Source organism: Taudactylus pleione, unplaced genomic scaffold (genome assembly GCF_031769625.1).
Source record: "Taudactylus pleione unplaced genomic scaffold, aTauple2 ptg000486l, whole genome shotgun sequence".
In the NCBI taxonomy this organism is placed as follows: domain Eukaryota; kingdom Metazoa; phylum Chordata; class Amphibia; order Anura; family Myobatrachidae; genus Taudactylus; species Taudactylus pleione.
In genome coordinates this window covers 1,769,766-1,793,262 of record NW_028284888.1, presented here as the reverse complement: position 1 = coordinate 1,793,262, position 23,497 = coordinate 1,769,766, and the positions used below count along the sequence as shown (strand labels likewise).

At 46.7% G+C, this 23,497-nt stretch overlaps 1 protein-coding gene across 1 annotated transcript in view; it reads right to left on the bottom strand.

The window, feature by feature from the left end:
• Positions 1-23,497, bottom strand: part of LOC148502694 (disintegrin and metalloproteinase domain-containing protein 23-like) — a gene marked incomplete at its 3' end in the record, with an annotated part of 152,838 nt that overhangs the window by 73,045 nt on the left and 56,296 nt on the right. The window lies entirely within an intron of this gene.

Genomic DNA, 23,497 nt, shown 5'->3' with positions numbered 1-23,497 from the left:
GAAATCTCTGTGTCATAGGCAGGGGGCGTGGCTAAAATGTCATGAATCACAACAATTTAGCTCCGCCCCCTCCCCACAGATCCACGATTTGCTGCATTTTACCATGACGGGGGCAGAGCTTAATGACATAGGTGCCCGTCCTCTGTAGTGGTCAGATGCGTCTCCTCCCTGGGCTCCTCCCAGAGAGGAAACTTTGAAAGTAGCCCAGCATGACTGAGAGACGATGCAAACTGGAGAGTAGAGCTGGTGGCTGTCTGGGCACAAAGATGGCCCTGAACAATTGGTCACCTACACTTACCTACTCTTGCGGGAGGCTCCTGATTTTCGGATGGCCTCCCGCTCCCCTGGAAGAGTGTATGGCCTATTCCCCGGCTCTGACTGTCCCTGTGTCTATGATAAGAGTCCCCTGCACACAGGAGAAAGTATTATGAACCGGACGTTTTGCACCCACCGTATACTCACTATGGAGTATACAGGTGCAGAAAGTCCTATTTTCGGTCTTGTGTGAGTGCAAAAGAGAGAAAGAAATCATTAGGGTCCTACAGTTCCTGATTACTATAATTGGGCTCATACGGGCTGAATTAGTTCATTGGCGTTGGAAATGCCTCTAGCGCCGATTAATTAAATCTGCCGAAATGATTAGGTAAATTATGTATTTCTTATTCCTCGGTGATTCTATATGGCGATATCCGCAAATCAGACACCGACTTGTTGCCGTCTATGAGCCGGATTCAGAGATGTACATTCATCCGACAATAAACGCACATCTCCGATTGTTAGGGGTCTGCGCATGTGCAGAACGGAATCTGCGATTTCGATCACAAAGGGCCTGATTCAGAGCTGAACGCTCTGACCAGAGCGCTCGCTCTGAATCAGGGCCGTCCCAGCTAAATTTGGAGTGGCCTCCTGGCCGCTCGCATAGCTGTGGGTGACCACCCACAGCTTATGCGAGCGGCCAAAAAGATGGTCGCGATGGTCAAAGACCATCGCGACTATCGGGCTTGCGACGGAGACCCTGCGGTAGGGTCTCACTTCTGCAAGCCCAGGAGTGATTTTGGCTCTATCAGAGCCAATATCACTCCCACTGACATCATTACTGATGTCAGTGGGGCCGGATTCAGACGGTAGGCGTTCCCATGGGAACGCCTCTGTCTGGCAGTCACGCCCCCGGCACGCCCACCAAAGGGGGCGTGCTGTCAATCAACATCGACAGCACGCCCCCTTTGGTGCGAGACCCGGAGCGACAGAGAGCCCGTCGCTATCCGGGTCTCGCGCATGCGCACGACGGAGCTCCCTCCGTCGTGCGCATGCGCAGTGGGGCAACTTCGACCCGTTTGCGAGCGTCCTTTGCGAGCAAACGGGTCTGAATGACCCCCAAAGCCCCCAAGCTGAAGGATGACTGACATGCTGTGGCGTTTGGGGGGGGGGGGACGTGCCTGGTCACCGTTCCTGGAAATGGGGTTGCATTGACCCTGTTTTCTGAGAGGGGACGAGGCCAGGATCTGCGACGACGTGGCCAGCACTTGGTCAGGCTGCGGGAGGCTTCAGTTCCCGCAGTCTGACCAAAAAAAAGCGACCATCGGTCTCAGTGCTGGGAGCGCTAATGCAGCAAGTAGATCGCGGACACCTTCTGCATTGGCATCGGAGATGGATGGGTTTGCAGAGCTGCTTGTGGCCTGTTGTGCAAATCCTCCCATCCCTGAATCAGGCCCTATGATTGCATCAGTGCAGCTGGGAACCTGTATACAGTCTATGGTGCGATACGGTGATGTGAGTGGACGGTATAGAACCACTTTGGTGGAGAACTTAGACAGCGCCGCACTACGGCTTTCACACCGCTGAGGATCTCACAGATGCATTTTTAATAATGGTGCTGCTGTATATTTCCTGCTCGCCCTGCATTAGTACATAAGCTCATTAATTTGTTATGAAAAGAACAATTTAAAAAAGTATGGCTGCATCATTAAACTTCCCTTCAGCACTTTCTCCGTCCATATGGGACTTTTGTATTCTGCTGAACAAGTAATCCCAAACGCTATAAGCAAATATTAACCTCTTCAGTACCACTGCCTTCATTAAGAGATACAATCCCAGTAAGGCGTATGCCCCTGTGGCCGTGGGAACGGTTAATGTGAAATGGGGATATTAAATTGATCTTATATTATTTTTCTTGCATTTTAAAAAGAGTAGCGGGCGGGGGGGACATCTGGACGTATTCAGCTCTGATCTCTGCTGCGGTGTTGGGAGCTTTGCCCTATGGACTTACACAGGCTAGATTTATTGCTTTGCAAGGCAGAAAAACACTAACGTTGTTACCCTGGCAGCTCATAGATGCACCTGCTTACACCATCTGCGTGACCTGATGGTACAGGGCTCCCGTGCCCAGCATGACCGACCTTCACATCTCATCAAGGTAATTGTCAGGTGCAAATGCGGCTTTGTTCATCTGGAAGATGTGAAATTGTTATTACTAAGACGGACTCGCTGTACCACCATCCACTGCGTTCTACCACGTACGTCATCATGAAAGCGAGAAGATAGTGGACTACATGCAGCCCTGCAATACTGGGAGCAGTCAGTACATATTTATTGGTGACAATTTTTAATTGTGTTTCAAATATTTTATATATACAGTATATATATATTATTTATTTTTTATATTTTTTTACAGGTTTAAGCCACTTCTTTTTTTTCTGTTGTAACACTTGCGGAGATATCACTATGAGTTCTTTCAGATATTTTGTTTTATAGCACAGAAGGTGTCAATCTTTCCATTGAGAATTCTGATTGGCTGTAAGCACTTACGAGCAGGGCCCTCTTCCCTAAAGTGCTTTTTCTTCCTTTACTTAGGGCCAGATTCAGACCCGGTCGCAAGCGCTGAGCGCTCGCAACCGGGTCAATGGTGGCCCACAGCGCATGCGCACGATGGAGCCGGCTGTCGTGTGCATGCGCGAGACCCGGCTAGCGACGGGCAATCCGTCGCCCGGGTTTCGCACCAAAGGGGGCGAGCTGTCGATGTTGAGTGACAGCACGTCCCCTTTGGTGGGCGGGTCGGGGGGGTGGCTGCCCAGACGGAGGTGTTCCAGAGGGAACGCCTGCCGTTTGGGGGCGGCCCACTGACATCACGAGTGATGTCAGTGGAGAAATTCCGGCTCTGTTAGAGCCAAAATCTCTCTGAGGCTTGCGGCCACGAGACCCTACCACAAGGGTCTCGTCGCAAGCCCGATGGTCGCGATGGTCTTGACCATCGCGACCATCATCATGGCCGCTCACAATAGCTGTGGGTGGTCACCCACAGCTATGCGAGCGGCCAGGAGGCCGTTCTAAAAAAAAAAAAAAAAGCCCGGCCCTGATTCAGAGCGAGCGCTCTGTCAGAGCGACCGGGTCTGAATCAGGCCCTTATACCATCATCTGCTCCCCACTACCAACAATGACATCAAACCCTACTGCTTATTTAGGTACAAGGGGCAGGATGTACTAAGCATCGCATCCGCGACGCCATACATAACGCCAATCTAAAGATGGCCTTACCCACCGGCACGAATACCAGAATGCATCACATTTTGGTGCTTAGTACATATGAGAAATTAGGTAAAATCCCTGAAAACTGCATTTTCGGGGGGTTTACCGCATTTTTTAACTTCATATATCCCACCCTCTGACTTGTAATTCAGCAATGTTAATAAGCCATGTTCTGCTATGTTCTGTACTGTAAGTCACTTCTTTCTTTCCTCATACTGTTTCTGTACTTTTTTAGGCGCTGCGGACCCCTTGTGCCCCCATATAAACAATGGAGATAATAATAAAAGGGGTACTTGTTTTATTATAGGAAGGGTCACAGTCACATTATTAGTGTACATTATGGCTGTCTCTGAGCCTTAATATGCTCGTTCCTGCCATCTGCCAATAATCTGTGACTCTAATGTACGGCCCCTGAATTACGATATATAGCTCCCCAATCCCCCAAACATTACACACTGGTATATTTATTATTTTATGAAGCCTAATGGCATTTAGCACATCTTTGGGATCAATAAGGTGCAGAAGGAAGATACTGTTACTCATACACAACGCAACCAGCTCTATTAAACTGTCTGAGAAGAGCGCTGGTGTCTCTGTCTGTCTCAAGGAAATTATTTACAGGACGTCATTTCTGCAGAATCCTGAATTATTTGGGCACTAAGAGTTTCTGGCTGCTAAAGATCAAAGAATTCTGAGCTGCCAATATATTTTGCTGGTTCTGTTAAGTACTGTAGCGACATATATAAACTGGACGCTAGCGGACTACAGAATTCATCATGTTCGGCTCTTTATTTATTTATATACAAGGGTTGTTCAAAAAGTAATGCCTAGATGCTCGTAACTCTGAAATAATGCGCAACATTTATTTGAAACTTTGTCAGTTTGTAGTTTAATAAGTCTGCTAGCTATATATGTAGTTTTGTTTAGGTAGTCCAAGAAATACCATAGAATCCAAGATGAAACAAAGAGCCGTCATTGAATTTCTGGAAAAAGAAGGCTGCAGAGCTACAGAAATCCACAGAAGACTGAAAAAAAGTGTATGGTGAGCGTACAATGGACTATAGCAATGTCAGAAGGTGGATGAAGTGTTATCAATCGGGAGAATCGTCCGTGTGTGACAAACCTCATGGTGGCAGACCATCAACTGCAGTGACAGCAGAGAACCGACACAAAGTCGATGCCATGATTCAGAAAGACCATTGTGTGACCATCAGAGAGGTCAGTGATGAACTGGAATGTAGCCATGGCACTGTACGATATCCCAAATCATTGATTAGTGTTTCTAAAGTGTGTGCTAGATGGGTTCCAAAGCAATTAACCAGGGATCATAAGGCCCAGATGGTGGAAGTGTGCAATGACCTTTTGACCAACTTTGAAGCCAACCCTGAGATGTTTTTGGAAAATGTCATTACAGGACATGAGACCTGGGTATTCCTTTATGACCCAGAAACAAAGGCCCAATCAAAGCAATGGAAACACCCAAGTTCACCTAGGCCAAAAAAGTTTAAATCACAGCGATCCGTAAACAAAGTCATGGCCACATTCTTCTGGGATTGCCGAGGTGTTATTCTCATTGATTACTTGGAACAAAACCAATCAACAGTGATCGATACATTATTACACTTAAGAAGCTGAAATAAGCCATGCGCAAAAAAAGGTCAACAATTTGACTGTCAAATGTCATCTTACACCACGACAATGTCAGACCTCACACTTTGATGGCAACATCTGCGGCCATTGCCAAAATGGGGTGGGCAATAATGCCACATCCACCATACAGTCCTGATTTGGCCCCTTCTAACTTTCATCTGTTTAGCCCTCTTAAATACTGTCTCCATTGTCAACATTTTGAAGACATAAAGGTAGTTAAAAATGCCATATGTTCCTGGGTCAAACACCAACCACTGGAATTTTTCCAAAGTGGATTCACAGCTTGGGTTGGGAGGTGGAGAAAATGTTTGAGGGCAGATGGTGAATTTTTTGAGTAGAGTCATTCTGTGACTAAGACTTCAAAGTATTTTACTGCAAATTTTCAAATCTGTATCTATAATAAAATTTGAGTTGTGAGCATTTAGGCATTACTTTTTGAACAACTCTCGTATATAAAAATTATATTTATATTTAAATCCCACGTTCCCCAAAAAACAATATCACGAACTTCCCACCCTGGCAACATCGACCAAAAACTACCCTTAAACTCGTTTTCCACTTCTGCTCTGCCCTTATCTAATCTCTAAAATACTGCTGAGGTCTAACATTAATACCCAACATCACCTATTACCGGATCCCAAATTCACTTACATAATGCTCTGTAAGTAAATATGCAGAACTCAGTTCATTCCTGAAGTTATTTTACTGTTATATACTTGCAATAAAGGGGGAAATAACCCTTTTCTCATTAAAGCAGGTATGCACGCTCCCGATTCCTGCACTATCAAACTGTACAAAAAAAAAATGATTTCAGTACTTTTTCCAGCAAAAATCCACGTTAAAAATTGAAATAAGTGCAAATAAAGTTGTTAACCCCCCCAAAAAAATTTAAAATTGACCTTTAAAAATGTAAAATAGTAATGTTAAATACGAATAAAACTAAAAAGTTGAAGAAAAAAAAAAATAGATTTTAGGATAATTTGAGGCCAATTTTTCACAACTTTGCACCTACTCCTGACATGCGGAGAAAAAAAAACAGCAGAAATATTCTATTGAAATTACTGTGGCCTTGCGCCTATGGGAAGAACGCAGCAGTGCAAGATTATTTAAAAAATTGAGGCCAATTGCATATGCCCCAAAGTCTCAAAGGATCCTTCTGCAGCCTAAACTATGAACGTTAGTAATTAAAATTATTCTGCAGTGTTTCTGCGACCAGTGAGGTGTTAAAACCTGGAACTACTACCTCATTCCTGGAGATTCTAGGGGGCCTGTTTATCAATCTTTCTTTTTTCATAAATTATAGAAACTACACTGCATAATTTTATAAAATCATTGCTATGTACTAATGGCACAATGCAGGAGATTTGACAGAAATAATCAGTAAAGTGCTAATTAGCGCTGCAGATTGCAGTCCCATTATTATCAGTGGGAACTATGATCTAACCTACCATATTTTACCTGGCATTTAGGACAGGGAACTCACTTTTAGATAGGGGCTGGGTCCTCAGGGACACACTTTGCTGCAGCCAATCCCAGCCGCACAGCAGAGAGAGACATTGGACAGCACTCCTGTCATTCAAATAGGCGCCAGTCGCGAGCCAATCGGAGTTCGCAGACCGGCAGCCAATCAGCAGTGGCTGTCGTACCGCAAGCTCTGATTGGCTTGTAACCGGTGGCAGATTTGAATGACAGCAGCGGTAGGCTGAAGTGCAGCGGCTCTCTGCTGATGGGGGGGGGCCTGAGAGATCGCTATGTAAGCGGCTGCTGGGTAGGGGGAGAGGAGCGTAATGTATAAGGGGCATAACTGTGTAGCATAATGTGTAAAGGCCGGGCATTACTGTGTGGCATTTGTAAAGGGCATTACTGCGGGCATAAATGTGTAAAGGGCATTACTAGGTGGCATAAATGTGTAAAGGGCATTATTGCATGGCATAAATGTGTAAAGGGCATATTGTTGCACGGCATAAATGTATAAAGGGCATTACTGTGTGGCATAAATGGTAAAAGGCATTACTGCGTGGCATAATGAGTTATAAGGGGAACTACTGTGGTGTCATGTGAATAAAGAGCACTACTGCGTGACATAATGTGCACAAGGTACATTATACAGTGAAACCCACCTGTGGCCCACAGTGATCGGCATTATTCACAGTGCAGGGAGAGCTTGGGGGCAGCCCAGCATCTCAGTGAGTGCTGGGCACACCCCCTACAGTTATGAAAAACAGGCGCATCTCAAAGACACACCCTTTTCTGAGTGACCACACCCCTTTCTGTAAGGGTCCTTGCCTATCCTAACATGAAGACTAGGGGATTGCAGCAGATATCTGGAATATCTGTTGTGGTCCCCTGTATATACATCCTGGTAGTTCTTAATATTTACGTACCACCTCCGAAAACGACTGTTTTTTGGGATATACTGCACATATTCTTTGATAAATATGCATCATAGATATTACCTAATGCCATATTACCTAACGTACAAGCGCCCTGACGTCCGGCGGAAGGAGCCAGACAGGGGAGGAGGCATCCGAAAGGATCCCTCATCACAACCCATAGAGAAGGAGGGGTTGCGATGCCGGAGCAGGAGCATTTGCCATCTGAAGATGGCGCATGCTCCCACAGTCAAGCTCCGAAAAAATTATACTTTCGGAGCTTGATGAATTCTGTCCCCATACTAGTGTATGGGGACAGCGGGCCATTCTGCAAAAGGAAGGCAAGTAGGAGATATCTGTGATACTAGTGTATGGGGAAAGCGGGCCATTCCGGGAGAGGAAGGTAAGCAGGAGATATCTGTGATACTAGTGTATGGGGACAGCGGGCCATTCTGCAAAAGGAAGGCAAGTAGGAGACATCTGTGATACTAGTGTATGGGGACAGCGGCCATTCCGGGAGAGGAAGGTAAGCAGGAGATATCTGTGATACTAGTGTATGGGGACAGCGGGCCATTCTGCAAAAGGAAGGCAAGCAGGAGATATCTGTGATACTAGTGTATGGGGAAAGCGGGCCATTCCGGGAGGGGAAGGCAAGCAGGAGATATCTGTGATACTAGTGTATGGGGACAGCGGCCATTCCGGGAGAGGAAGGTAAGCAGGAGATATCTGTGATACTAGTGTATGAGGACAGCGGCCATTCCGGGAGAGAAAAGTAAGCAGGAGATATCTGTGATACTAGTGTATGAGGACAGCAGGACATTCCAGGAGAGAAAGGTAAGCAGGCGATATCTGTTACACTAGTGCATAGGGACAGCGGGTCATTCCGAGAGAGGAAGGTAAGCAGGATATATCAGTGATACTAGTGTATGGGGACAGCGGGCCATTCCGGGAGAGGAAGGTAAGCAGGAGATATCTGTGATACTAGTGTATGGGGACAGCGGGCCATTCTGCAAAAGGAAGGCAAGTAGGAGATATCTGTGATACTAGTGTATGGGGACAGCGGGCCATTCCGAGAGAGAAAGGTAAGTAAGAGATATCTGTGGTACTAGTGAATGGGGACAGCGGGACATTCCAGGAGAGAAAGGTAAGCAGGAGAAACTGTGGTACTAGTGTAAGAGGACAGACGGCCATCCCGGGAGAGAAAGGTAAGCAGGAGATATCAGTGATACTAGTGTATGAGGACAGACGGCCATCCCGGGAGAGAAAGGTAAGCAGGAGATATCAGTGATACTAGTGTATGGGGACAGCGGGCCATTCCGGGAGAGAAAGGTAAGCAGGAAATATCTGTGATACTAGTGTATGGGGACAGCGGGCCATTCTGCAAAAGGAAGGCAAGCAGGAGATATCTGTGATACTAGTGTATGGGGAAAGCGGGCCATTCCGGGAGGGGAAGGTAAGCAGGAGATATCTGTGATACTAGTGTATGGGGACAGCGGCCATTCCGGGAGAGGAAGGTAAGCAGGAGATATCTGTGATACTAGTGTATGAGGACAGCGGCCATTCCGGGAGAGAAAAGTAAGCAGGCGATATCTGTGATACTAGTGTATGAGGACAGCAGGACATTCCAGGAGAGAAAGGTAAGCAGGCGATATCTGTTACACTAGTGCATAGGGACAGCGGGTCATTCCGGGAGAGGAAGGTAAGCAGGATATATCAGTGATACTAGTGTATGGGGACAGCGGGCCATTCCGGGAGAGGAAGGTAAGCAGGAGATATGTGTGATACTAGTGTATGGGGACAGCGGGCCATTCCGGGAGAGGAAGGTAAGCAGGAGATATCTGTGATACTAGTGTATGGGGATAGCGGCCATGCCAGGAGAGGATGGTAAGCAGGAGATATCTGTCATACTAGTGTATGGGGTGTATATCTGTGATACTAGTGTATGGGGTGTATATCTGTGATAGTAGTGTATGGGGTGTATATCTGTGATAGTAGTGTATGGGGTGTATATCTGTGATAGTAGTGTATGGGGTGTATATCTGTGATAGTAGTGTATGGGGTGTATATCTGTGATAGTAGTGTATGGGGTGTATATCTGTGATAGTAGTGTATGGGGTGTATATCTGTGATAGTAGTGTATGGGGTGTATATCTGTGATAGTAGTGTATGGGGTGTATATCTGTGATAGTAGTGTATGGGGTGTATATCTATGATATCTCCTGCTTTACCTTCTTGATGAATGCCCCGATAACTTTATTTTAACAATTACAGGTGACAATGTATTTTTTTACCTGCTTTTCTGAAAAAACGAGAGATAACAAACACATAATGCAGGTTCAACTCACATAAAGCCTTTAAAAATATACATGTTCACCCTTCAACTGCCAACTTCCCATAGTATGTAAGCTCCCACGAGCAGGGCCTCTCAGCACTACTGTTGCCTCTGTGGTCCATGTCTTATGCAATACGTTGTGTACAGTCTCATTGTGTGCCGGGCTGTCTCCCCCTCCCTGCCGCTTACCACAACTCACCCCACAAGACACAGTGGCCTATTAATGCCTACTTCTTGGTCAAGCTATTTGGAGCTTAGTAAATAGCTTCCGACAGCAGTCCCCAGAAATGGGGACTAAGCAGAACGCTGGAGATATCTTTGATATTTCCCATGTTCCGTCTTTGGTAAATTGCAGGGATACTACGATTCCGAGGCTCATTAGCTTGATAAGTAGGCCCCACAGTGAGTTGCTGTATCCTCGCTTTATCACTGTCTGATAATGTCAACTTACATTGTATTATTTTTGTATTTATGATATATCAAGTTATAATGTTAAGCTGGGTACACACTTACCGATCGTCTGCCTGATGTACCGGCCTTTACATCTCAACTGGGAGGGCATTTAAATGACTTGCCCAGTTGAGCTGTCAATCACTGCCAGCTCCCTGCAGTATGTGTACCAGCGATCGGCGGGTCGCCCGTACACACCGGCAGGCACAGCAGATGGGAGATGTCTTTGAGCTACGTCGTTCACAGACACATGCGATGCACACGCCCGGCGATGTACTATAGATATAGCACCCGTTCATTGCAATGGGCGATATATATATATATACCAGTGTGTACCCAGCTGTACTATAGTAATGTTATATAATGTCTAGTATTATGGACACTTTATTGCACCTTAAAATAAAAGATAATAATGATACACAAGAAGGGGGCTTTTTACTTTAAAATAAAATAACTATAGACAAATAACACACAGAACAAGAAAAAAAATGGCAAAGGTCTTACAAGGTAGAAATACATAAAGGAATAAACGAATCCCGGAATAAGAGCGTCTCGGCGCATAATCACAATATCAGAAAATCAATTTCTAAAGCCAGGCAGATAGGCCTGTATATCACTCTAATGTGCATTAAGATTATACAAATGTAAGGAAACAGAAAGTGTGTAATCAATCCTGGGGCGCTCTCTCCCTCCCCGATTTACCGTCACTTTACAGGTTGTGTCTCAGAGTCTCCAGCACACAACCTGGTAAATCCGCAGGTATACAGCAATGTAATATCATCAAATTAATAAGCGTCCGGTTACTTCCCTCGAGTGATATAATGCACAAATGAGGGTCAAATGAGCTGTAACACTGCACAACAATGAAAATGTTTCCGATGTGAAAATAGTTACTTCTAATTGATGTCAGCATGTAAAGAATGAATATGACATGTAAAACTCTCAGTTAGCTCTGAGTTCCGAGATATAGCCCATGTATGACGATGTAGGGGTATTCCTAGTGACGTGGGCAGAATGGAGAGAATCTTACCAGCAATCTGCGTTCTGCGCAGAGGGGGCGGGGCCTAATGACCCAATTAAATGAATCAGTTATTTGTCTCCTCCCCTATTCAAATATATGCGATTCACGGGATTACCCCCACAAGATAACTGTGGTGCACTGAGTGACAGCATAGGGAGCGATTCCACCAAGACATCTCAGCAATGGCACAAAGATATCAGGGGAGGTGACAGTGACAAGAGATGCCCCAGAGGAGGAGGACAAGCGACAAGCAAAGAGAACGCACCCCATGTATAGGCCACTATATTACATAGTACTTTCCTATGCTGTATGTTTGTTTCCTATGCTGTATGTAAGTTTCCTATGCTGTATGTAAGTTTCCTATGCTGTATGTAAGTTTCCTATGCTGTATGTAAGTTTCCTATGCTGTATGTAAGTTTCCTATGCTGTATGTTTGTTTCCTATGCTGTATGTTTGTTTCGTTTTGTGTTCTTATTTGTGATTGAATTAAAACAACTGTTCTTTACTTTCTATCAAGAAAATATCAGATTATTGTAAAATAGCTTATCACTATGACTATATTACTAATGTACATACAGTATAGTGCAAGTAGTGTAGCTCAAAAAATAGAGCAAGTAACATTCTGAAATCATTTTAGTTTTTCTTGACCTCAAATTAGTAATGTATGACTATTTATAGAAAGGAAACAAATTAAAAGTATTAATTTGTTGTACAGTGTAATATAAAAAAGGAGATATAAAAGAAAAGTTAAACTAAATGAATTTGTGTATATATGGGCTATCCGGGATGGCGGAGCTCAGGTTTCTGGCGCCTGCATCCTGAGTAGCAAAATCCCTGCGGTTGTGACACTGACTGCACCCCGTGATATCCACGCAGTACAAGGAGCGGAGAATCCAGATGTGTCCTCACACACCTTTCCTGTTTGCGCCATATGACACAAGATGGGCGACTTAGACACACACGCACACAAAAACGCATATATGCAATAACTGTGCATGGCGAAACTAGCAATAAGTACAGCACAATTACTGGGAAATCAGTCTGTACCCAATAAAAATCCTAACCGACACTGGAAATCAGTATAGAAGTGTATTACTAGCCCTAATAAAAGTATTCCTCAGGAGACAATAGGGACAATACTGTTTTGACTGATCCGGCTGCAGGTCACAGGCGGGTTAACGGAACCCGGCGGCGGCGGCTATATGCAGAGGACCAGGCACTGCAATGTTGGGTAAATCCCATGAGACTCTGCAGTAGTAATGGGTGGTTCACAAATGATCAGCTCAAAATGAACTAATCTTCAAAATGAACTAGTTAATTTAGTTCACAGCTCTGGCAAAGATTAGTTCATCAGAAACTAAAGCAAGTGGGAGGAGATAGACACAGGGACAGATGTACCAAGCATGGAGTTGTGCACCGATGCATCCCGCCCCTCATTGCATGCATGCCGGCGTTAATAAGGCCATTATGCATAAAGAAAATCGCAAAGTACGGTTCTCCTGGTAAGCGCTATCCTTTGGCATAGAGGGACTTCCGGGTTTATGACAGAGAAGTCCCTCTGGCATCCTTCTGTGCATGCGCAGAATGACACGCGCACCGCTGGGGACACGGGGAGGGATCCGATTGCACCCCTCTCAGTTCAAAATCTGATAAGAAACCCATAGGCTTCTATTGGGCAACGCCATCTGAAGATGCCGTTGCCCACCGGCTCCAAGTTGCATAAAGCTTTGCCAGCTGACTGATGCCGTGCCTGCTCTGCCGGCTGACTGAGGCCATACCTCCTCTGGTCGCTGACTGAGACACTGAGGCCGTGCCTGCTCCCCTGGCTGACTGAGACACTGAAGCTGTGCCTCCTCCCCCGGCTGACTGAGGCGTTGTCTCCTCCCCTGGCTGACTGAGACACTGAGGCTGTGCCTGCTCCCCCGGCTGACTGAGACACTGAGGCCGTGCCTGCTCCCCCGGCTGACTGAGACACTGAGGCCGTGCCTGCTCCCCCGGCTGACTGAGGCTGTGCCTCCTTCCCTGGCTGAATGAGACATTGAGGCTGTGCCTGCTTCCCCGGCTGACTGAGGCTGTGCCTCCTTCCCTGGCTGACTGAGACATTGAGGCTGTGCCTGGTTCCCCAGCTGACTGAGGCTGTGCCTCCTTCCCTGGCTGACTGAGACACTGAGGCCGTGCCTGCTCCCCCGGCTGACTGAGGCTGTGCCTCCTTCCCTGGCTGACTGAGACATTGAGGCTGTGCCTGCTCCCCCGGCTGACTGAGGCACTGAGGCCGTGCCTCCTCCCCTGGCTGACTGAGGCCATGCCTGCTTGTGAGTACAGTGTATATATACAGACAAATACTGTTCTCTGTTCATGGGACCAGTGATCCCAATAACAAGTGTGTCCCTAACCCACAGTTTCTACCTGTCAGAGACATTTATATCCCCCCTTGAAAGCTGCACATATGTAGACAGGATGTTGTATAGAGTGTTTGCGTTCCCAATTCCGCCATTACAGACCAGGTTTTATGGATATAATGTACATGCTTGAGCAGGGCTGGTGCAAGGTTTCCGGGCACCCTCGGCAACATTTCACCAACCAGCCCCGGCTTCCTCCAATTCATAATATGCCATGCAGGGGCGTATCTATAACGGGTGCAAGGTGTGCGGTGCACACGGGCCCCTAGGTCCATGGGGGGGGGACCACATCACACACCCTGCATTCATATAGTTTCATACTTACCCGACCGTAGTCGCCAACGTGCTGCTCCGCAGCGCCGAGCTGGTGCTGCAGAGCAGCAAATATCACTGAGAAATTGGCGGCGGCCATTTTCCTGGAGACTCTGCACACGCGCAGTACTGTTGAAGCTAGGGATGTGCGCCGGACCATTTTTGCCGGATTTGGATTTGGTTCTAATTCGTCGTCCGGCTTTGGATTTGGATTTTTTTACAAAAATTGACAAAAAAAGCTAAAATCACATAAATTGGTCTTTTTTTTCTTCCTAGAGTATTATTAACCTCAATAACATTAATTTCCAGTCAATTTAGACCATATCACAGCTTATAATATTGTTTTCAACATTATTGGCCAAAGGTTGCAGTGAGCTGACTGGTTACTAAGCGACAAAGCAGCGGCACAACGACACAGACACCACAGTATAAAGCACATCTATGACACATTGCCACACAGCAGTGGCAGAAATGAAAAGTAGTGCACCCACCCAGTGGGGTACGGCCAGCAGAGTCACAGTACTAGTTTACAAAGTGGGCTACGGCCCAAGGAGTCACAGTGCACAATCTTATTCACATTACACCGCACATAGGGCCTGATTCACATTACACCATAAAGTAGTGTCTCTTATTTATGTTACGACACACAGTAGTGCCCCTTTTACACAATGCCCACAGTAGTGACCCTTTTACACAATGCCCACAGTAGTGACCCTTTTACACAATGCCCACAGTAGTGCCCCTTTTACACAATGCCCACAGTAGCGGTGTCCCTTACACAATGTCCCCCAGCAGTGGTGCCCCCTATGCAGTCCCCTTAGTAGTAGGGTCCACTATGCAGTGCCCCCAGTAGAATGCCCCCCAGTAGTATGCCCATTAGCAGACCCCCCAGTAGTATGCCCCCCATTAGCATGCCACCCAGTAGTATGCCCCCCCAGTAGTATGGCCCTCCCAGCAGTATGGCCCCCCCAGTAGTAGGCTGCCCCAGTAGCAGGCCCCCCCCAGTAGTAGGCTGCCCCAGTAGTAGCCCCCCCTGTAGTATGGGCCCCCCCTGTAGTAGGCTGCCCCAGTAGCAGCCCCCCCAGTAGTAGTATAGCCCCCCCAGTAGCAGGCCCCTCTGTAGTATGGCCCCCCCAGTAGTATAGCCCCCCCCAGTAACAGACCCCCCCCAGTAGTGCAGACCCCCCCAGTAGTATGGCCCCCCCGCACCCCCAGTAGCAGACCCCCCCCCCAGTAGCGCCCCCGGCCCTTGCACAAATAAAAACTTACCTGAATCCCCGCTCCCGCGCCGTCCGCTCTGCTGTCACACGCTGCGGAGGGAGCCGGAAGACGGAGCTCATGTGTGAGCTCCAGCCGGCTCCCTCCGTGCAGCAGCCAATGAGAGTCTGTGTGACTCTCATTGGCTGCTGTAACAAACACACAGCTGCCGCTGGCGGCTGTGTGTCTGTTTCTGTGTAAGGCAGAGCGCTATCACTGCGCTCTGCCCTACACAATAGGAGCCCTGATGTCGGATTCTCTAGTGAGAATCCGACATCAGGCGGCCGCCGTTCGGCCCCGAACGGGGATCCGAGTCACTGGATTGGACTCGGATCCCCAATGTTCGGAGCGGTTCGGATTCCACAGAATCCGAACCGCTCATCTCTAGTTGACGCAGTACTCGATTGACGTACCACTGTCGCAGCAATCTATTGATGGACCACCCGCCGTGGCTCCGGATGAGAGAGGAGGGGGCCCACATTGAGTCTGCTCACGGGCCCCCTCCTCTCTTAAAACACCCCTGATGCCAAGCATCAGTCTCCCCCCCAGTTAAACAACATGCCACACAGCAGTGTCCCAAATTCATAATATGCCACTCAGCCATGAATGATTCCATTCATTTTTTTTTTTGTGGACTCAGCGCCGCCCTCCAGTGGTTGCCTAATGGTAGCACCGGCCCTGTGCTTGAGCCCAGGTGACTTTAATTAGCACCTCAGTCAATTTGATTTGACTATCCCAGAAAGGGACCAAAAATACGAGTAGTAGTTTCAGACATCAATTGACTGTGAAACAATCTTTTGCAAGAGGAAGCAAGCATGACAGCTGGCATCCAGTAGCACAGCGGACCACTGAAACCATGATGGCTATGCTAGTATTATATCTGCGTCCAATATCCGCCATCAATGTAAGTGATTTAGATCCTGTGTCCCAGTTACCAAATTCCATCTCGATTCCATTTTACCAGAACAGCAATTTCTCGCTTGCACAGGAACGTTAAAAACAAAATCGTTTTTGGCCTATAAAATGCCGTTGTACCCACTGTCCACTTAACCACAGGTATGTGCACAAGTGGTCCTTGGCAAATGAAAGATTACATGACTGAGAGCCCACTGGGTGGGTGCGTCACCTCCAGCAGCAGCAGCGGATAACACTGAACGCCAGCTCATTTCTAGGCAGGCTACTCTCCGTATCACCGGCTTCACTAAGATGCATACCGATGTCTACCTATTAGAAACACTCAGGGATGTCATAACAAAATGGCTTACCCCGCTAGCACGCTCCTCAGGATTTGTCATTTCCAATAACCCATGTAACATGGTAGGAGAATTACAACTGGGTCCCGGATTGTTTAAGGAGATCAAGTAATGAACAGGGCTAAATAGTTCTTATTTTCAATATTTTTAACAGCCAGTCCATAGTGAAACTTCTTGTAGCAGATGATCCCATAATAACACTTTGGGGATTTATTAACATCAGTGTGAACAATTTCAGATTATTTTCTTTTAAACTTGTCATCTTTTTTTTTTCGAAAATCTAAATTTTGTAAATTAAAAATTTGTATTTGAAACATACTGATGTGTTATACATCATATTAAAGCCCATAAAAGGAGGTTTAAAGACCTTCCCCAAAGCTCTAGCTCAATCAGGTGAGCTGTAAATGCAATTTGGAAAAAAACAAAAATGTTAAAAGCAAATTTTTGGTTAAAAAATTGCAGCTTTAAAGCCATATAACTTCAAAACCAGTGTACCTATCAGCCTAAGATTTTACGAAGTAATCTTCACACCCAAGGCATGACTTATTATACTATGTGTTGTTTTGGTGTGGAATAACTCTGACACTGCAAATACAATTTAGTCTAAAAAATATACAGACCGATGACAGAAAATGTCTACAAAGTTCCAAAAGGTAGATGCAAAGGGTCAAACATGACCAATTGTGCAGGACTCTCAGGGTTAGGAACTGGATGGTCTAAAGAATGAAAAGGTCCAATACATATATATATATATATATATATAATCAATGTGTTCACAATTTGCAGGTTACTTCATAGAAAATGACATTAGCTCTAATTTTCAGGTCACTCATTTCAGATGGAACAGCGCTAATAATAATCCTGATTTAGTATCCACTAACACTAGATGTGCCATGTTTGAGGTTGAACTGCCACGTGTTTGTGCCACGTGTTTGTGCCACTGCTGTTGCAGTCAGCTCGCTGCAGCCTTTGGCCAATAGTGGTGAAAACAATATTGAGAGCTGGTCAAAGCTGACTGGAAATGACTGGAATTTAATATTATTAAATGTTAGCAATACCTTAGGAACAAAAAACAGGCCGAAGAAATGGTTTCAGCTGTTTGTATTTATTTATTTTTTAAAAATCCAGACCCAAAACTAAAACTGTTGGGGGCGGTTTTGGCAAAACCAAAATTTGGCAATGAATTACAACAAAAACCAAATTGCGGGGGGGCCACGCACATCTCTAATTATGGCGTACGCTATGGAGAAGGTTTGTACAAAACCTAAAGCAGCACAGAATGACACAGTTACCAGCAGTTACAGGGACACTAAGCAATTTCTTTTCAGCATAAACTTAATGCATTTGTAAATGAAGGTGGATTTGTCCTGCTAAATAAATGTATACAATTATATCAGATGGGTTCAGAGTGTATTTAATCTGGAATATTAAAATACAACCGGGATAATTTTTGGTAATCTGTTCTCTGTCCATGATTGTTACTTTCACATTAATTCAGCGATCTCTTGGTCTAATAATAAGCTTGACCCGTTCCCAGAGTGTAATTGGTAGTTTTACCAACCGGTTATTAAACATCAGCATAATTTCCAGTTTCTGGGGCTAAATATCCAGTTCTGCTGAGTCATTTTTCTATTGAAACCTGCTGAAATAGGAGAGTGCGAGTAATATGTGCGAAGTCGGCAAAACTCTAATTCTACCGCAGCGACAGAGAAGGCACAAGCTTCACCCTCAGGGTCCGATTCCAGACAGAGGGGGTCATTCAGACCCGCGAGCGAGCGCAGGACGCTCGCAAGCGGGTCGATGTTGCCCCACTGCGCATGCGCACGACGGAGGGAGCTCCGTCGTGCGCATGCGCGAGACCCGGATAGCGACGGGCTCTCCGTCGCTCCGGGTCTCGCACCAAAGGGGGCGTGCTGTCGATGTTGATTGACAGCACGCCCCCTTTGGTGGGCGTGCCGGGGGCGTGGCTGCCAGACTGAGGCGTTCCCATGGGAACGCCTACCGTCTGAAGCTGGCTCCACTGACATCACTAGAGTCAAAATCACTCCAGGGCTTGTGGCAGCGAGACCCTACCGCAGGGTCTCCGTCGGAAGCCCGATGGTCGTGATGGTCTTGACCATCGCGACCATCATCATGGACGCTCGCATAAGCTGCGGGTGGTCACCCACAGCTATGCGAGCATTCAGGAGGACGCTCCATTTTCATGGAGGAGGGCCCTGATTCAGAGCGAGCGCTCTGGTCAGAGCGTTCGGCTCTGAATCAGGCCCAGAGTGTTTTCGGGGTAGAACGTATGGACCCACGCTAGTCAGAACACTGCGGTGAGATTTTGCTATTGCGCACGCAGACGCACGCAGGGAGAAGTGAACGGAAAAGGGGAAAAGGTATTGGCTGTTCCTGGGAGGTGGCTTAGCGCAAGTACGGCGATGGTCTGTCTTATGGGCGAGTTATGAGAGTTTCACCGGCGGGTAAGTGGCAGAGGCTTCGTACACAGATGCTGAACCGCTCACATATCAGGCCATAGGGCTGGTGCAAGTTTCAATGGTGCGACCACGGGTGACATCGAAGGCTTTGCATCGACTTTTGCCTAAAGTCGCACACGGGTGACCACCAATAGACGCAGGGGGGGGATTGCTGCAGACACCTGTGATTACCCATGGGGATACATATGTATTTGCAGAAATCCTCACATAACTGAAGTTTTCTGAGGTTTTTAGCATTATTAACTTTGATACATCCGGCCCCTAGTATGTTACATCGGTATGTGTTCGGCCTCCCGGCGGTCAGGACGCCGACGCTTACATTACCGGCGCCAGAATGCCAACGCCGGCGGTCAGAAACCCGGCACCGGCTTCCCGACCTCCAGGATGCTGAAGATAAGTAACAGGGTGGGGGGGGAGGGATAGGTTTAGGGGTTAGGGTTAGGCAATAAGGGGTAGGGTTAGGTTTAGGGTGCGGGGAAGAATCGGCATGAAATACCGCCGGCCGATTCCCAGCAGCGCCTGGCTGACAAAAGCAGAGTTCCCGGCAGCGGAAGCCCGACAGCGCTGGAAATCCCGATCGTCAATAGGTAAGTACTTACTAACCGAACCTAACCTCCTAACCCTCCTTAGGGGTGCCTAACCCTAACCTCCCCTCCCCAAGTGACTACTAACCCTAACCCTCTCCTTCCCCGCTGCCTAACCCTAAGTCCCCCCGGGGGTGCCTAACCCTAACCCTCTCTCCCCCTATCCTAACCCTCCCGGGGGGGTGCCTAACCCCGTCCCCCCCGGGTGCCCTAACTCTAACCCTGCCCCCCCGCATGGCTGTCCACTCACGGCGCCCGGCATCCCTTCGACTGGGATGCCGGGCGCCTGTCTCCCGGCGTCTGGAAAATGTCAGGCGTCTACATCTAGACGCCCGGCATTTCACCCTCGCCGGGATATGACAGTCGGGAAGCCGGCTATCGGTATTAAGGCAGCCGGCTTCCCGATTGTATGCCTGCGGGGAGGCGGTGGTTAGGTTCAGGCACAAAGGGGGGGAGGTTAGGGTTAGGGACCACAGAGGGAGGGTTAGAGTAGGGAAAGGGGGAGGGTTAGCAATAGCATACCGACCAACAAGTGTCGGTATGTTAACCCTGTCGGGATCCCGACTGTCGGCATTTCATACGGATTCCGTTACATCAGTGTAATTTACTTTATATCAGGCTCAGCAGAACGGTCTGTGAAATATAACGTGGCACTTTAGCATTCTTAGCTGTGAATACAAATAGATCACATTACTTTCCCCTGAAACACACCAGAGTGAACCATTTATCCACTCAATGGGGCTCAGTAAAGCTGTGCACACCTCTGGGCGTAACAACCGTGCAGTTCCGTGTGTACGACCAGTTTTTTAAAGTGTAGTGAAGGGGCTCTGACAGTGTCGCTAGTGAATGCTGTAAAGTCGCCTTACTTACTCATTTGTACATAGGCCACCTCAGTATGAAGTTAGCTTCGCTGGATCCACCCCAGGGCGTATCTCTATGTGCATGCCCGGATACTAGCCAGTGTAGGGCGAGAGGGAAATCTTCCACTCAGGAGACCCGGGATGTTACATTGCAGCACATCTACATTCTGTATCACTGCACAGCGATATAATGTTACTGAAGCACTGATTATAGATCCCATAAGTCTTCTACATTTATTGTTTAAACCATTTTTGGGCCAGTTTTACACTAATTGGGAAACTGAGCTGCACTTTTAAGTAGGTTTAAAAAGGATCCTTAAACCCCAATATCGACCTTTTCAGGTAAGAAACATGAAGGTAATCCGCCATACCATTACATCTGTGTTAAGAATTAAAACATTTGCTACCCACTCCATTACAGATACCTGGCGACCTATCCACATCTTTTAGCGCAGTGTCCTACTAGAGTCCAATGCAGGTTATAAAGCAGAGATTGCAGTCATTTGAGTTGCTGTGACATCATCACTTTATATAAATCAACCAACCAATCAGCACAGTACATTTCTCCAAAGCAGGTCTGCCAGGCTGCCGAGGTGACAATGTGCTGCACAGCAGTGAAAGAAAACATGGAGGACCTGTATTACTATGGGGGAGATGTATCAAGTCTGAAAGAGAGATAGTGGGGAAGTTACCAAAAGTAACCAATCAGCTTCGGTCACTTACCTAGCACAGGCTTTGAAATGACAGTTAAAAGCAGATTGGTTACTTTGGGCAACTTCCCCACTTTATCTCATTCCAAGGCTTGGTACATCTGCCCCTATGTATAAACACTTTAGTTATATCATGTATACTGTGCTGTGTAATAACATGTAGCCGGTGATGTATATTGTGCTGTGTAATAACATGTAGCCGGTGATGTATACTGTGCTGTGTAATAACATGTAGCCGGTGATGTATATTGTGCTGCGTAATAACATGTAGCCGGTGATGTATATTGTGCTGCGTAATAACATGTAGCCGGTGATGTATATTGTGCTGCGTAATAACGTGTAGCCGGTGATGTATACTGTGCTGTGTAATAACATGTAGCCGGTGATGTATACTGTGCTGCGTAATAACATGTAGCCGGTGATGTATATTGTGCTGCTTAATAACATGTAGCCGGTGATGTATATTGTGCTGTGTAATAACATGTAGCCGGTGATGTATACTGTGCTGTGTAATAACATGTAGCCGGTGATGTATATTGTGCTGTGTAATAACATGTAGCCGGTGATGTATATTGTGCTGTGTAATAACATGTAGCCGGTGATGTATACTGTGCTGTGTAATAACATGTAGCCGGTGATGTATATTACGCTGCTTAATAACATGTAGCCGGTGATGTATATTGTGCTGTGTAATAACATGTAGCCGGTGATGTATACTGTGCTGTGTAATAACATGTAGCCGGTGATGTATACTGTGCTGTGTAATAACATGTAGCCGGTGATGTATACTGTGCTGTGTAATAACATGTAGCCGGTGATGTATATTGTGCTGCTTAATAACATGTAGCCGGTGATGTATATTGTGCTGTGTAATAACATGTAGCCGGTGATGTATATTACGCTGCTTAATAACATGTAGCCGGTGATGTATATTGTGCTGTGTAATAACATGTAGCCGGTGATGTATATTGTGCTGTGTAATAACATGTAGCCGGTGATGTATATTACGCTGCTTAATAACATGTAGCCGGTGATGTATACTGTGCTGTGTAATAACATGTAGCCGGTGATGTATACTGTGCTGTGTAATAACATGTAGCCGGTGATGTATATTGTGCTGCTTAATAACATGTAGCCGGTGATGTATATTGTGCTGTGTAATAACATGTAGCCGGTGATGTATACTGTGCTGTGTAATAACATGTAGCCGGTGATGTATACTGTGCTGTGTAATAACATGTAGCCGGTGATGTATACTGTGCTGTGTAATAACATGTAGCCGGTGATGTATATTGTGCTGCTTAATAACATGTAGCCGGTGATGTATACTGTGCTGCGTAATAACGTGTAGCCGGTGATGTATACTGTGCTGTGTAATAACGTGTAGCCGGTGATGTATACTGTGCTGTGTAATAACATGTAGCCGGTGATGTATACTGTGCTGTGTAATAACATGTAGCCGGTGATGTATACTGTGCTGTGTAATAACATGTCGCCGGTGATGTATACTGTGCTGTGTAATAACATGTAGCCGGTGATGTATACTGTGCTGTGTAATAACATGTAGCCGGTGATGTATACTGTGCTGTGTAATAACATGTAGCCGGTGATGTATATTGTGCTGTGTAATAACATGTAGCCGGTGATGTATATTGTGCTGTGTAATAACATGTAGCCGGTGATGTATACTGTGCTGTGTAATAACATGTAGCCGGTGATGTATACTGTGCTGTGCAATAACATGTAGATTTAATACCAGCGGGCGCCCCGGCTCCTTCCCTGCAGCGCCGCGGTAGCCGGAGACTGGAGTTCTCTCCTGAAATCCAGCTTCTGGCTCCCCCCACGGGCACTATGGTGTCATGACGTCTCTCCCATAGTTCCGAGGAGCAGCCGAGCGGACCGGACGTCAGTGGATGCAGGAGCGGAGTTTAAAGGTAAGTATTGTTGTTGTTTTTTTTGTTTTTGTGTAAGGGCACTACAGGGGCATTACCATATGGGCACTACTACAGGGGCATTACCATATGGGCACTACTACAGGGGCATTACCACATGGGCACTACTACAGGGGCATTACCATATGGGCACTACTACAGGGGCATTACTACAGGGGCTTTACCATATGGGGGCACTACTACAGGGACATTACTATGGGGGCACTACTACAGGGACATTACCATATGGGCACTACTACAGGGGCATTACCATATGGGCACTACTACAGGGGCATTACTATGGGGGCACTACTACAGGGGCATTACTATGGGGGCACTACTACAGGGGCATTACCATATGGGC